The sequence below is a fragment of the Anolis sagrei genome, chromosome 3 (genome assembly GCF_037176765.1).
Source record: "Anolis sagrei isolate rAnoSag1 chromosome 3, rAnoSag1.mat, whole genome shotgun sequence".
Taxonomy (NCBI): domain Eukaryota; kingdom Metazoa; phylum Chordata; class Lepidosauria; order Squamata; family Dactyloidae; genus Anolis; species Anolis sagrei.
The window spans coordinates 160,190,359-160,206,662 of NC_090023.1; the positions used below are offsets into that span (position 1 = coordinate 160,190,359).

The window sequence follows — 16,304 nt, forward strand, 5'->3', positions numbered from 1 at the left end:
TTACTGGGAGCCGTCCTCCTGGTGAAGCTCCATTATTGGGTCTAACTGGGAGCCATTCTCCTGGCAAAGTTCTATTATTGGGTCTTGCTGGGAGCTGTCCTTCTGGTGAAGCTCCATTATTGGGTCTTACTGGGAACTATTGTATTGGTAAAGCTCTGTTACTGGTCTTCCTGGGAGATGTCCTCCTAGCAAAGCTCTATTATTGGGTCTTACTGGGAGCCATTCTCCTGGCAAAGCTCTATTATTGGGTCTTACTGGGAGCCATTCTCCTGGTGAAGTTCTATTATTGGGTCCTACTAGGAGTTGTTGTTTTGGTAAAACTCTATTGTTGGGTCTTACTGGTAGCTGTCCTCCTGGCAAAGCTCTATTATTGGGTCTTACTGGGAGCTGTCCTCCTGGTGAAGCTCCATTATTGGGTCTTACTGGGAACTATTGTATTGGTAAAGCTCTGTTACTGGGTCTTCCTGGGAGATGTCCTCCTGGCAAAGCTCTATTATTGGGTCTTACTGGGAGCCATTCTCCTGGTGAAGTTCTATTATTGGGTCCTACTAGGAGTTGTTGTTTTGGTAAAACTCTATTGTTGGGTCTTATTAGTAGTCGTCCTCCTGGCAAAGCTCTATTATTGGGTCTTACTGAGAACCATTCTCCTAGCAAGGTTCTATTATTGGGTCTTACTGGGAGCTGTCCTCCTGGTGAAGCTCCATTATTGGGTCTTACTGGGAACTATTGTATCGGTAAAGCTCTGTTACTGGGTCTTCCTGGGAAATGTCCTCCTGGCAAAGCTCTATTATTGGGTCTTACTGGGAGCCATTCTCCTGGTGTTCTATTATTGGGTCCTACTAGGAGTTGTTGTTTTGGTAAAACTCTATTGTTGGGTCTTATTGGTAGTCGTCCTCCTGGCAAAGCTCTATTATTGGGTCTTACTGAGAACCATTCTCCTAGCAAGGTTCTATTATTGGGTCTTACTGGGAGCTGTCCTCCTGGTGAAGCTCCATTATTGGGTCTTATTGGGAACTATTGTATTGGTAAAGCTCTGTTACTGGGTCTTCCTGGGAGATGTCCTCCTGGCAAAGCTCTATTATTGGGTCTTACTGGGAGCCATTCTCCTGGCAAAGTTCTATTATTGGGTCCTACTAGGAGTTGTTGTTTTGTTAAAACTCTATTGTTGGGTCTTACTGGTAGCTGTCCTCCTGGCAAAGCTCTATTATTGGGTCTTACTGGGAACTATCGGTAACGCTCTGTTACTGGGTCTTCCTGGGAGATGTCCTCCTGGCAAGGGTCTGGAGAACAAGCCCTATGAAGAGCGGCTTAAGGAGCTGGGCATGTTTAGCCTGAAGAAGAGAAGGCTGAGGGGAGATATGATAGCCATGTATAAATATGTGAGAGGAAGCCACAGGGAGGAGGGAGCAAGCTTGTTTTCTGCTTCCCTGGAGACTAGGACGCAGAACAATGGCTTCAAACTACAAGAGAGGAGATTCCATCTGAACATGAGGAAGAACTTCCTGACTGTGAGAGCCATTCAGCAGTGGAACTCTCTGCCCCGGAGTGTGGTCGAGGCTCCTTCCTTGGAAGCTTTTAAACAGAGGCTGGATGGCCATCTGTCGGGGGTGATTTGAATGCAATATTCCTGCTTCTTGGCAGGGGGTCGGACTGGATGGCCCATGAGGTCTCTTCCAACTCTTTGATTCTATGATTCTCTGATTCTATCTTGCATTTGTCCCTGTTGGAACTTCATTTTGTTAGTTTTGACCCATCTCTCTAACCTGTTAAGATCACAAAGAGAAAGCAGCAGTTCCAGAAGTCTTTGCCTAACTAATGAATATATTTCAAGGCTTCTTCAAAGTGGGAAAGGAGGAAACAGAAAGGGAGGTCTGGCAAAGCTGTATTACAGGGAGCTTAGAGGGAGGGGAAAATATAAATATAGCTGGAGATAGAATTAGATCTGGGAGGAATTAAGTGAACTCTGGGGTCTGTGAATAGCCCTGGCTGAGAGAAGTGGGTGAGCTGAGCAACTTTAAGCGGGGGGGGGGGGGGGGCGGTGTGGAGGGAGAAAAGAAGCGGATCAAAAGCTGATCCGGGGTGATTAAGTGGCCAAATGGCCGGCACTAAATCCCATCTGGCCCATCCGCCGGATTCGGGTGGCCAAAAGGCGCAAGAAGGAGTTCTTTTTGGGGAGGGAGGAAAGGCAAAAGCAGCCCCAGGAGTCCCACATGCAAAGGAGGCGACAGACACAGGATTAAGTGCCAAGGGGGGCAGCTAGAGACCAGCTGGTCGACTCTCTCTACCTGGAGCAGCTCTGTGGATCCGCGGCAGGACTTGAGGGACTCCTCTAAGCGATGGATGGGCACCTTTATGGCATCCCAGCCACCCACCCGTGACGCTGCCCACTCAGGGCAAAGGTGGGGGGAGGATGGAGCTTCCTTATGGTGGTTCCCTTAAAGCCACAGCTGACCAGCCACTTCCCAGGGAGGAGACTTTAGCAAACCTTACCAAATTCTAGGCTCATTCTGAGCTATAGTATTTTTTTTTCCTTGTCATATTTTTACTCTCTGATTAATTCTGTAGTTTCTCAGTTCATTTGCTTTTAATTACTATATTTCAGGTTCAGTTCAATACAGAGTTTACTTTATGGTATGACATTAATAATAATAATAATAATAATAATAATAATAATAATTTGCTTTTAATTACTGTATTTCGGGTTCAGTTCAATACAGAGTTTACTTTATGGTATGACATTAATAATAATAATAATAATAATAATTTGCTTTTAATTACTGTATTTCGGGTTCAGGTCAATACAGAGTTTACTTTATGGTATGACATTAATAATAATAATAATAATAATAATAATAATAATAATTTGCTTTTAATTACTGTATTTCGGGTTCAGTTCAATACAGAGTTTACTTTATGGTATGACATTAATAATAATAATAATAATAATAATAATAATAATTTGCTTTTAATTACTGTATTTCGGGTTCAGTTCAATACAGAGTTTACTTTATGGTATGACATTAATAATAATAATAATAATAATAATAATAATTTGCTTTTAATTACTGTATTTCGGGTTCAGTTCAATACAGAGTTTACTTTATGGTATGACATTAATAATAATAATAATAATAATAATAATAATAATTTGCTTTTCATTACTGTATTTCGGGTTCAGTTCAATACAGAGTTTACTTTATGGTATGACATTAATAATAATAATAATAATAATAATAATAATTTGCTTTTCATTACTGTATTTCGGGTTCAGTTCAATACAGAGTTTACTTTATGGTATGACATTAATAATAATAATAATAATAATAATAATAATAATTTGCTTTTAATTACTGTATTTCGGGTTCAGTTCAATACAGAGTTTACTTTATGGTATGACATTAATAATAATAATAATAATAATAATAATTTGCTTTTCATTACTGTATTTCGGGTTCAGTTCAATACAGAGTTTACTTTATGGTATGACATTAATAATAATAATAATAATAATAATTTGCTTTTCATTACTGTATTTCGGGTTCAGTTCAATACAGAGTTTACTTTATGGTATGACATTAATAATAATAATAATAATAATAATAATAATTTGCTTTTAATTACTGTATTTCGGGTTCAGTTCAATACAGAGTTTACTTTATGGTATGACATTAATAATAATAATAATAATAATAATAATACTAAATATATGCTTTTAATTACTGTATTTCGAGTTCAGTTCAATACAGAGTTTACTTTATGGTATGACATTAATAATAATAATAATAATAATAATTTGCTTTTAATTACTGTATTTCGGGTTCAGTTCGATACAGAGTTTACTTTATGGTATGACATTAATAATAATAATAATAATAATAATAATAATAATTTGCTTTTAATTACTGTATTTCGGGTTCAGGTCAATACAGAGTTTACTTTATGGTATGACATTAATAATAATAATAATAATAATAATAATAATTTGCTTTTAATTACTGTATTTCGGGTTCAGTTCAATACAGAGTTTACTTTATGGTATGACATTAATAATAATAATAATAATAATAATAATAATAATAATTTGCTTTTAATTACTGTATTTCGGGTTCAGTTCAATACAGAGTTTACTTTATGGTATGACAATAATAATAATAATAATAATAATAATTTGCTTTTAATTACTGTATTTCGGGTTCAGTTCAATACAGAGTTTACTTTATGGTATGACATTAATAATAATAATAATAATAATAATAATAATAGCTGTCCCCTGCCACGCGTTGCTGCGGCCCAGTCTGGTGATCTGGAAAATAAAGTAACGAGAAAGTCTCAGTTCTTGTGGGGTTTTTTCGGGCTATAGGGCCATGTTCTAGAGGCATTTCTCCTGACGTTTCGCCTGCATCTATGGCAAGCATCCTCAGATGCTTGCCATAGATGCAGGCGAAACGTCAGGAGAAATGCCTCTAGAACATGGCCGTATAGCCCGAAAAAACCCACAAGAACTGAGTGATTCCAGCCATGAAAGCCTTCGACAATATAATGAGAAAGTGTTGGTTTCTAATATATGTAATTCCTTTATGCTTGTGGGTAAACAGTATTTCTTGTTGTTTCTTTGTCAGTGTTGATGTGGAGAGTGTCTGGTTTGCCTACTCTGGAATATGCAACATATCATAGTCCTTCTTTAAGGGTCTCTTTCAAATCTGTGATACTTTATCTGTGTGTGTGTGTGAGAATCATATCTATCTATCTATATTTATGACTGGATAGCTCTTTGTGAGGAGGGCTCTGATTACATTTTCTTGCCATGGTGAAGGGAGTTGGACTGGATGGCCTTAAGTATTTTCTGATGGTCATGGGGGTTCTGTGTGGGAAGTTTGCCCCATTTCAGAATGCTCTTTAATTGTAGGTTAACTATAAATCCCCGTAACTACAAATCCCAAATGTCAAGGTCTATTTCCTCCAAACTCCAACTGTGTTCATATTTAGGCATATGGAATTGTTGTGTCAAGTTTGGTCCAAATCCGTCATTGTTTGAGTCCACAGTGCTCTCTGGATGTAGGTGAACTACAACCCCCAAACTTAAGGTCAATGCCTACCAAACCATTCCAGTGTGTTCTGTTGGTCATGGAAGTTCTGTATGCCATGTTTGGTTCAATTCCATCATTGGTGGATTTCAGAATGCTCTTTGATTGTAGGTGAACTATAAATCCCAGCAACTACAACTCCCAAATGTCAAGGTGTATTTCCCTTAAACTCCATCTGTGTTCATATTTGGGCATATGGAATATTTGTGCCAAGCTTGGTCCAGATCCATCATTGTTTGAGTCCACAGTGCTCTCTGGATGTGGGTGGACTACAATTCCAAAACTCAAGGTCAGTGTCCATCAAACCCTTCCAGTTTTTTCTGTTGGTCATGGGAGCTCTGTGTGCTAAGTTTGGCCCAATTCCATCATTGGTGGAGTTCAGAATGCTGTTTGTTTGTAGGTAAACTATAAATCCCAGCAACGACAATTCCCAAATGACAAAATCAATTTTTTTGAGTGGAGGACATACATTGGGTTGTTAGATGTCTTGTGTCCAAATTTGGTGTCAATTCCCCCAGTGGTTTTTGAGTTCTGATGGTATCACAAACGAACATTACAATTTTATTTATATAGATGATGATGATGATGATGATGATTATTATTATTATTCAGTGTAGAAATAACCCAAGAGTCTATTGTATAAGCAAAAATAATTTCAAACAAAGGTTCTTGCCAGGCATGTAGCCGGAGGGGGGGGGGCTTGAGGGGCTTCAGCCCCCCCCCCCCCGAAATTCTCATGGTGGTTTGCGAAAAGGCCTTACTGGTGCATTATTTAAACTGTTATGTTTATTCGTATCATGATCTGATCACCATACTCAATATATCCCATATGCATGGGGGTATTGGGGTAATGATACAAAAGGTTTGCTAGGCTAGACCCTCTTTCACTCAGACTCAGCCCCCCCCCCGAAACTGAGCCCCCCCCCCCCGAAACCCCCCCTGAAAAAAATTCAGCCCCCCCCCCCCCCCCGAAACGAAATCCTGGCTACGGGCCTGGTTCTTGCCTACACCAAGTCTAAAAGGTAGAGTGGTGGAGGGGGACCAGAGGCATGTGATTGTCCAATGGAATCATAGATTCATTGAGCTGGAAGAAATCTCAAGGAACATCCAGTCCAACTCCATTCTCTATGTACGGCTTGGATTTGAGGCCACTAATGAATATCAGAATCTATAAATTATATTTCAAGTTAAGAGACTGGCAAAACTATATCTCAGTATTCCTTGCCTGAGAAAATCCTATGAAATTCATGAGGTTACAATAAGTTGGCAGGCAACTTGAAGCCACACACACAAAGTTGGGAAAAGTTTTTAATTTTTTTAAAAAGTAGAATCTCCTATGGATGTAAAGAAAATGGATAGAGATGTTATATAATGATTTCAAAGGAGGAGGGGAGGAGAGGTGGAAAGGAAAAGTCGAAAGCAAATAGAGTAAAGAACAGCTGATATTGATGAAAGAGAAAAGTCAGCAGAGGGCTCTCTGTTGACTAAAATGGAACTATTTACAGTCCAGCACAAATAGAAGCGGGTGCTGAACAACTCCTTCACTGTCCCGTTGTTTGCTTTCAGATTACAAATTGAAAGAGCCGTGCCAATAAGCCTCTATCCCCATCCTCCCAAACAGAGAACAGGACCACAAGCGAAGGCTGAATACATCTAAACCATGGGATTGAACTGTTTTTTTTTACAAACCCTCCTGGTAGGAAACATTTTCATTACAACCAAAGGATGAATTGATATTTTTGTTCGTGCTTCAACCTGTCTTTCTATTTTAAAATGTCACTCAAGACAGCTCAGGGTAACAAATGACTATTTTGTTTCCTTCTTCACTTTCTTCTTTTTTTAAAGTTGCTAGCTTTCCTAGATGCTGATGAAAGTGTGAAGTGAAGTTTGATGTCCTGCAACCCACACACACGGATAGATATCTACATAAAAACTCCAGCCATCACCCAAGTCAAAAAAGAAGCACAATTAAAGCCTTGGCAGACCGTGCAAAAAGAATCTGCGAACCCCACCTCCTCCAAGATGAACTGAACCACCTAAACTAGGCTCTACAGGCCAATGGATACTCCACCTCAGACATCAGAAGAGCTGCAAAACCGAGAACAAACCACGAGCATAAAGATGAAGATTCACCCAGAGGAAAAGTGTTCTTGCCATACATCAAGGGAACCACTGATCGCATAGGGAAGCTGATGAGTAAACACAACATACAAACAATCTACAAACCCACCAAGAAAATCCAACAAATGCTACGTTCAGCAAAGGACAAGAGGGATCCTCTCACTTCTGCAGGAGTCTACCGTGTACCATGTAGCTGTGGACAAGTCTACATAGGGACCACCAAACGCAGCGCCCAGACACGCATCAAGGAACATGAAAGGCACTGCAGACTACTTCAACCAGAGAAATCAGCCATAGCAGAGCACCTGATGAACCAACCTGGACACAGCATATTATTTGAGAACACAGAAGTGCTGGACCACTCGCACAACCACCATGTCAGACTACACAGAGAAGCCATTGAAATACACAAGCATGTGGACAATTTCAACAGAAAGGAAGAAACCATGAAAATGAACAAAATCTGGCTACCAGTATTAAAAAACTCAAAAATTACAGCAGAAAAACAACAGAGGGGAAACAAACGGGGACATGAAATCACCCTCAACAAAAGATTCCCCCCAGCCATTGAATGCAAATCAAGGTGATCAGCTGAAACATTCACAGCTAGCCCCAGCAAACAAAAGTCCTTTGTCTCACCCTGGTCATTCCACAGATATATAAACCATTTTTCCTACTTCCAACAGACCTCATTACCTCTGAGGATGCTTGCCATAGATGCAGGCGAAACGTCAGGAGAAAAATTGCCTCCAGAACACGGCCATATAGCCCGGAAAAACCTACAACAACCCATCCTGCAAGAGGTTGTCCCAAATCAGAGCATTTATCTGTGTGTAATGTGCTTTTATTATCCATGTACTTGTTGCCACTGCATGTCTAAAATAACAGTTTTGATGGATCCAAGAAGGTGATTTTTTAATGGATGTCAAAAGCAATATGGTGTGTAGATAGAGGATGACAAAGAACACAGAATAACAACAACAACAACAACAACAACAACAACATTGAGGGAAGTAAATAATAGTAAACTGCTTCAAGTGCAAAAGACAAAGAGTGAATACCGTAAAAATACAATCCAGAGAAAACTGGTGAAAGAAGGCTGTCCATGGACAGTTCCTGGGAAAAATTGAGAGCCAAATTGACAAGGAAAAAACATGGATGTGGCTCACAAATGGAACTTTGGAAAAGGAGGCGGAGGGCCTGATTCCGGCAGCACCACAAGCCATTAGAACCAATGCCATCAAAGCCAGAATTGAAAAGTCGACAACAGATCCCAAATGTAGACTCTGCAAGGAAGCAGATGAAACAATAGGTCACATCCTCAGCTGCTGCAAGAAGATCACGCAGGCAGACTACAAGCAGAAGCATAGCTCAGATTATTCATTGGGACTTGTGCCACAAATACCATCTGCCTGCGACAAAGAACAGGTGGGATCACAAGCTGGAAAAAGTTACAGAGAATGAACACGTCAAGCTACTCTGGGACTTCCAAATACAGACAGACAGAGTTTTTGGAGCACAATACTCCTGGCCTCATGTTAAAAAACAAAGTATGGATTGTTGATGTTGCAATCCCAGGTGACAGCAGGATTGAAGAGAAACAATTGGAAAAGCTGACACGATATGAGGATTTAAAGATCGAACTGCAAAGACTCTGGCACAAGCCAGTCAAGGTGGTCCCAGTGGTGATCGGCACACTGGGTGCAGTGCCTAAAGACCTTGGCCTGCACATAAACACATATCAGCGCTTACAAAATTATCATTTGCTTATGAGTTTTACTGTTATATTTGTATGTTGTTGTTGTTGGCGGCCTTGGCCTTTGTAAGCCGTGTCGAGTCCTTCAGGAGATTTTGCGGGGTATAAATAAAGATAATAATAATAATAATAATAATAATAATAATAATAATAATAATCTGCCAGCTGCAGAAGGCCACCTTACTGGGATCTGTACACATTATTCGCCGATACATCACACAGTCCTAGACACTTGGGAGTGTCCGACTTGTGATTCAATACAACAGCCAGCATCTGTTGCGGACTCATCTTGTTGTGTTTCAAATCATCATCATCATCATCATCATCATCATTCTTTTTTTTTTAATAGACCGCCCTCTCTCCCAAAGGGACTCAGAAACAAACAAACACTTATCTGAGTCACTGTCACAGGGACAAAGCTGAAATGGGACAGAGATTCCTGGGGAGTCTCTTCAAGACTTTTTTTTTGTTTGTTTAAACAGCCATGAGTAAAAGAGAACAAAGTAGGAATAAAAGAAACAATTGAAAGCAACAAATAAAATAAAATTCATATTGGATTAAAACCAATTAAAGACACACAACAAAAACATTTCATTATGAATATACATGGAATAATGAAAAAAAATCATTTCAGCCATCCCAGTTCAAGACTCCTTGCTCTTTGGTTTCTAACATATCCTCCTATAGACTCAGATATACTATGAATGGACATTGTAAGAACAGATATATATCGAACAAAAGAAACCAAAACACACATTGCTTGCTAATCATATTTTATTTATTTATTTATTTATTTATTTATTTATTTATTTAGAGTTTTTATACCCCAGTCTTCTCACTTCCGGGGAGGGACTCAGGCTGGCTAACAACATAAAATTCATCACAATAAGAAAAACGTTATAGGTCATCAATATAAAATACATTAAAATACACTTCATACAATTCACACAAATTACAGCAAAAATCAGTTCGTCCAAAAAAATCACAAATTCATCAAAAATACAGTCTACTCTTGGTAGATCGTACATCATAGTGTTTATTAGAGGTGTGCATTTTTTTCATTAGTCCTCATAATTCAGATCAAATTTGTTAAATTCGTACTTACAGAGCAAATATCCAATACATGGGCATAGCCCATGCAAAAAAAATTAAGAATAGAAACCATACCTTTTTTGTTTTGCAATTTTCTCTTTTCTACTTCTGCCAACTTTTTCTCAGAGACTAACTATCCACACTGCAGAAATATAGCAATTTGACATCACTTTAACTGCAATGAGTCAAACCTATGGAATTCTGGCATTGTTGTTGTTGTGGCACCAGAGTTCTCTGTCAGAGAAGGATAATTACACTGTTCTACAAATTTTCAGTTTTTCTCAGTTACGGAAACGAAATGTGCCGTTTCTTAATAAATTTAACATGCTGAATTCAAATATAATAATTAAATGTGTTAATTGGCTCTGGTTTTTATGCAACAGCTATTTCAATTTTCTCCACAATAGGTAATTCGTTAATGTTATGATAATGCGCCTAACCTTACTGCATGTATATAAACCGTGAATATTTACTAAATTTTAGTTAAATTATGTTGCCAATAGTTTATACATGAGAAATATTTATTTAATTAGTCTATTTTTTATGTTTGTGCAGCAAGAAACTATATTAGTAGACCTAATGCAGTTGAAAAGTCTGAAAGTTTAAATGTCGCTTTAATCGTGACTTTAGTTTTTATCCTGTTTGCTTCTCTTGACTTTTCTTTTGTACTCAAGGAAAGGATTGTCTCTTACAATGCTCCAGCAGTAGTCTGACAGCATTGACGGAGTCCATTTGCCTTGATATCTTTTTTCCATAGTGCTTTATTTACACACGTGCGAGGCATAACTACAGTAAAAAGAACAATGTAAAACGATATTTAACGATACTGTCTCAGTCTTCAACTGACTGACCCTCACCGTTCAAAAGTCTGGCCTTATCTATATATCTTTCTGGCTTTTGCACACAGCACTAATACTGCGTCATCAAACTTACTAGAGTATTCTAGAATCTTCCATAGTGTAAGTCGCAACATGCATTTTTTCAACCATACGTGATCACATGATTGCTTATATCATAAAAACTAGAGCCAATATATATTTTTAAATGTCATTTTCGTTTTCAGCACCCCAAAATCATAAAAGAACAGCTATTTTCAGGCCCGCAACTTTCTAGAATCTTCCATAGTGTAAGTCATGGCAGTTAATGTGATGTTGAACTGCTATAATGTTGCAGTGTGGATACAGCCCCAAGTATTTTGCAATATATCATGTCGTCTCATGATGCATCCAAAGTGCAAATGTTATGTTAGTTAAATCATTTTGGCTTCTAGTGTGAGTTCAGGATTGATTTGCTTTAAGACCCATTTCAAATCAACTACAAGTATTTGATGAACCAACTCTGAACTGTTCAATTGACTGATAGTCACACTAAAAGGGATTACATAGCCTTATGAAAATAGCATGATAACATAGCAAAGAAACGAGCTGTGAAACCTCAGCTATCTTAAATTGCACATGGACTGGCTGCATACTGAGAGCTCTTATTTGTAATTCTGCATATCCACTTCTGTCCTGACCCATGGCAACCTTCTGCCATTCCAGTCTATGGGAATGCCTGCCAATTTGCAGCACTGTAATAGACTGCCAAATGATTTCTTGTACTGAGGGAAACAAAACTATCAAACACATTTTCACTTGAGCAACCAAAGCTGAAATTTGACCTTGGTGTCCCCAGAGGTGAAAAGCTGACATCTTAACATATTGTGCCACCCACCATTTCTCTACTAGATGGTATCTCCCATGAACAGCTGTTCTCGGGCAAAAGGCCAAAGAGAAGCACCTCAGCTCACTCCTTCCTACAGAATGAACACAAATCTTAGGCAAATACTGTGTGTCCTATTGTTATGCAGCATGGTATGTAATGAGTAGGCTTGTTTGATTAAAAAAATGGTTCAAAACTCATTTTGGATGTGGTTTGATTCTAAAGTCAATTCCGATTTTCACAGAAAAAAATGTTCAAAATTTTTTGAAACTTCCAAGACTTCCAAATCCTTCCTTTGTAGGAGCTCAGCCGACTGGGAATGTCACACTGCCTCAAGAAGAGGATGGTGGTTAGATTCACTCTCCTTCAGAACAGGACCCTTCAGAGTTTTCCATGTTGGAATTTATTTATTTATTTATTTATTTATTTATTTATTTATTTATTTCATTTACTTCATTTATATACTGCTTTTCTCAGCCCTCAGGCGACTCAAAGCGGTTAACAACAGCAAAATTCAATGCAAAACATCATAAAACAATTATGGGACAGTTAAAACAATAGCATCATTAACAATTAAACATTGATATAACAATCATTAGTGTCTCATCAGTAAAATCAGAATCCAATCTCATCATCCGTTAATCCGTGTTCCTATATTCATTACACTGCTTAATCGAATGCTTGTTCGAACAGCCAGGTCTTCACTTTACTCCGAATCGCCAATAGGGATGGGGCTGATCTGATATCTATAGGAAGGGCGTTCCACAGCCGAAGGGCCACCATTGAGAAGGCCCTGTCTCTCGTTCCCGCCAGGTGTGTCTGTGATGCAGGCGGGACTGAGAGCAGGGCCTCCCCAGATGATCTTAATGTCCTAGTTGGTTCATAGGAGGAGATGCATTCGGAGAGGTAAGTAGGGCCAGAACTGTTTAGGACTTTATAGGCTAATGCCAGCACTTTAGATTGTGCCCTGTAGCAAACTGGCAGCCAGTGGACCTGGCGCATCAGAGGAGTTGTATGCTCCCTAAGTGCCGCTCCTGTTAGTAACCTGGCTGCCGAGCGTTGGACCATTTGAAGCTTCCGAGCAGTCTTCAAAGGCAACCCCACATAGAGAACGGTGCAGTAGTTTATACGGGATGTAACCAGAGCGTGGACTACCATGGCCAAGTCAGACTTCCCAAGGTACGGGCGCAGCTAGCGCACAAGTTTTAACTGTGCGAATGCTCCCCTGGTCACCGCTGAAACCTGAGGTTCAAGGCTCAGCGATGAGTCCAAGATCACACCCAAGCTGCGAACCTGCGTATTCAGGGGGAGTGTAACCCCATCCAACACAGGCTGTAACCCTATGCTCTGTTCGGCCTGGCGACTGACCAGGAGTACCTCTGTCTTGTCTGGATTCAATTTCAATTTGTTCGCCCTCATCCAGACCGTTAGAGCGGCCAAGCACCGGTTCAGGACTTGAACAGCCTCCTTAGTAGCAGGTGGAAAGGAGTGACAGAGTTGGACATCATCCGCGTACAGATGACACCGTACCCCGAAACTCCGGATGATCTCCCCCAGCAGTTTCATGTAGATGTTAAACAACATGGGAGACAATATTGATCCCTGTGGAACCCCACAAGACAATGGTTGTGGGGTAGAACAGGTGTCCCTCAATAACACCTTCTGAGAATGACCTTCTAGGAAGGACCGGAGCCACTGCAAAACAGTACTTCCAAGGCCCATTCCCGTGAGGCGTCCCAGAAGGATACCGTGGTTGACGGTATCGAAGGCCGCTGAGAGGTCCAGCAGAACTAACAGGGACACTCTCCCCCTGTCTAGCTCCTGGGATTGTTAGTTCTCAAGATAGAATGGTTTCCAGACATTCTGATGGGAACCAGCTTGTGTCGATAGATAACGAAAGTGTAAGGAATGTGTTAACGAGCAACCGGGAGGAATCAACCTTCGATAGAAAGATCAAATCTGTCAAGATCGCCACCTGCAAGGGGGAGTCAGAAGGTCTGTCAGGATAAGGGAAAAGAGGAATTTACAGGAGAGTTCTCAGAGGAATTGGAATACATTTTGTGTAGGTCTTTTTGAATAAATATAGGGCTTTTACAGCATTGCCTTCAGTGAGCACAACATCGGTTTCTGGTCAAGTGTTGTATGTATGTCATGTCAAGATTCATGGATATCTCTGCTCAAGACTCATGTTTAAGTTGCTGTTGGTGAAAGTTTTCCTGTATAATTCTTCTGTGGATTTTGGATCTGTGCAAACTTCCTCCTTGGCTTTTCAAGAGACTTTGGACATTTTCCTCTGTGGGTTTTAAGGACTATGCATTCATGGATTTTGCTGTGGAATTAAGAATCGTCTCTGTTCTCTTTTATGGATTATATTTGCCTTACCTGCTGGTTTTGATTGTTTTTTAGACTATCTTACTTAATCTTTTACTTTCCTTTTTCACCGTTTTTAATATTGCTTGCATTTATTCAACAAACCATTTATTTGCCAAAGAACTTTAGAGTTTTTGTGGGTTCAAAGGTGTGCTTCTAGCCTTGGTGTGTGACATCCTTAATGGTTTCATTGCGTGGTGTTTACTTTGAAAGTAGTTGTTTTACTCCAAAAGGTGGGGCCGGGGGGGGGGGAGCAAAAAGAGGAAATTCATCCACTGGGTTTTAAACCACTTCCAAGGCTCACGTGGGGAGATGAGAGGGAGGGAAGTCATCCGCTGGGTTTAAAAACACTTTCCAGGCTCACGAACGGAGACGAGGGGTGGGGAGAAGTCATCCACTGGGTTTTAAAACACTTTCCAGGCTCACAAAAGGAGACGAGAGGGAGGAAAGTCATCCACTGGGTTTTAAAATGCTTCCCAGGATTGAGCTGAGGTCAGGGACCAGAAGTGGGGAAACGCTGCTTTGACTCACTTACTGCTTCGTAACAGAAATGGAGGAAAAAGCTTCGGAAAGGCAAAGAGACTTCCAGTTTCCTTAAAAAAATTAAAATGGCTTCAAAATGTAAATCTTTCCAAATTTATTCTGAATTACAAAGATTCTGACTGAACCTAACCATGCCTAGTAATGAGTCCACAGCTGGCACCCAAATATTTGCTATGTGGAGGAAACCTTAACTGATTAGCCTTAACACCATCCTAAACATAATTGCCCCTGAAGAGGGCCTAATGTTACCATTGACTTTTATTCTTGACATGTATAAAAGGCTCTCACTCTTTACCTCAAAATTATTTCCATAATTTCTACTTCAGACCAAATGAAACCAAGACAATCTGCAACCTCTCAGAGTGCAACCTGATTGTGTAATTAAGCAAGCCGCCTTCTTTTGTCAAACTAGGAGGAGGACTGCTTCGATCTTGACACTCTTCTATCACAAAGGTTTTGCAGATCAAAAAAGATCAAAGGTTGTGCAGATCAAATTCATCACTTTACACACAATCAGAAATCATAGGTGTCATTTTAAAAATCCTTTGTACTCCAAATTGTTTCCTTCCACTGGGGTGTAGAGCACCTATCAACAGCTTCAGGCATAAATTTTTTTAGTACAACTAAGGTGGCCAGGAATTTCCCAGGCCCTGAGATTTCCAGGTAACCTAAGTGTTATGGGACTTTAGTGTTATGATTACATACTAGTTACAATTGTCCACAGCATATCATTCAGACAGATACATATACACACATACAGGCTGTCAGTCTGAAAAATAATATATTTTCCTATTTGAAAATTAAGACAGAAATCTTAAGCAAAAGGACTGTTCTCAGATGAAAGTGAAGCGAATAGCTTATTCATTCTTACTTACTTAAGGATATAGGATAAGGAGTATTTAACATAGCTTATTTGCTTCTAGCCAGAAATCTAATATAGAGTGGAAGATAAGCTGTGAAACCACATAGATGGAGGGATTGGGAGAAAGCTGAAAAGGTTTTATACGGATCCCTGGAAAATACTTGCAAGTTGAAGCAACAAATCTGGTAAAAGTATGATAGCTGGGACTGAGTGCTGGTATCCCTACGCTGATTCCGCAACACTGCTTCACCAATGCTGATAGCGCAATCTGGCAGCAGGATACCACTGAACTCATAGCGCAAGCGGAGGTAGGAAACCACTGAACTCAGTTAACGCAGGCGGGACACAGATAACAATGAAGTAATGCTTCCCTGTTTATTGCCCCCCCTTTCTACCCCCCCCCTTTCTGGTCTCGTCTTCCTTCCTACAAACTATCTTGCCGACGCTGTTCCGCCTGTGTTTCTCACTCTGCCCGGTCTCACTCTGCCCACTCTCTCGACTATGTGGTCACACATGTGTTCCTCATTCACAACTACTGTTCCGTATTCAGCATAGCACTACCAGCACTTGGTCTCAGCTATCATACTTTTACCACAAATTTATAGAGCATTGCAAAATTGTAGAAAGCTGTTGTTCTATTAGTTGAGCTAGAGATTTACATTTGGCCCTTTTCTTTTGTCTGTAGCAAAGCTCACCAAAACAGAAGAACCTGAACTCCTATCTTCCACCTGGAGATTACTACTACTAAACATAGTACTACCACCACTACTATCAC

At 39.9% G+C, this 16,304-nt stretch overlaps 1 protein-coding gene and 1 long non-coding RNA gene across 2 annotated transcripts in view; one reads left to right on the top strand and one right to left on the bottom strand.

Moving 5' to 3' along the window:
- The window catches only part of LDB3 (LIM domain binding 3), a 264,318-nt gene extending 261,930 nt beyond the window's left edge, over positions 1-2,388 (bottom strand). Inside the window, exon 1 of the mRNA XM_060768974.2 lies at positions 2,286-2,388. The gene's annotated coding sequence lies outside the window, so the exon portion shown is untranslated. The remainder of the gene's footprint in view (positions 1-2,285) is intronic.
- LOC137096491 (uncharacterized) lies at positions 1,794-7,342 on the top strand. Its single transcript, XR_010909489.1, has 3 exons — positions 1,794-1,999; positions 6,651-6,780; positions 6,930-7,342. It is a non-coding gene; the product is annotated as an uncharacterized lncRNA (long non-coding RNA).
- The last annotated feature ends 8,962 nt before the right edge of the window (positions 7,343-16,304 follow it).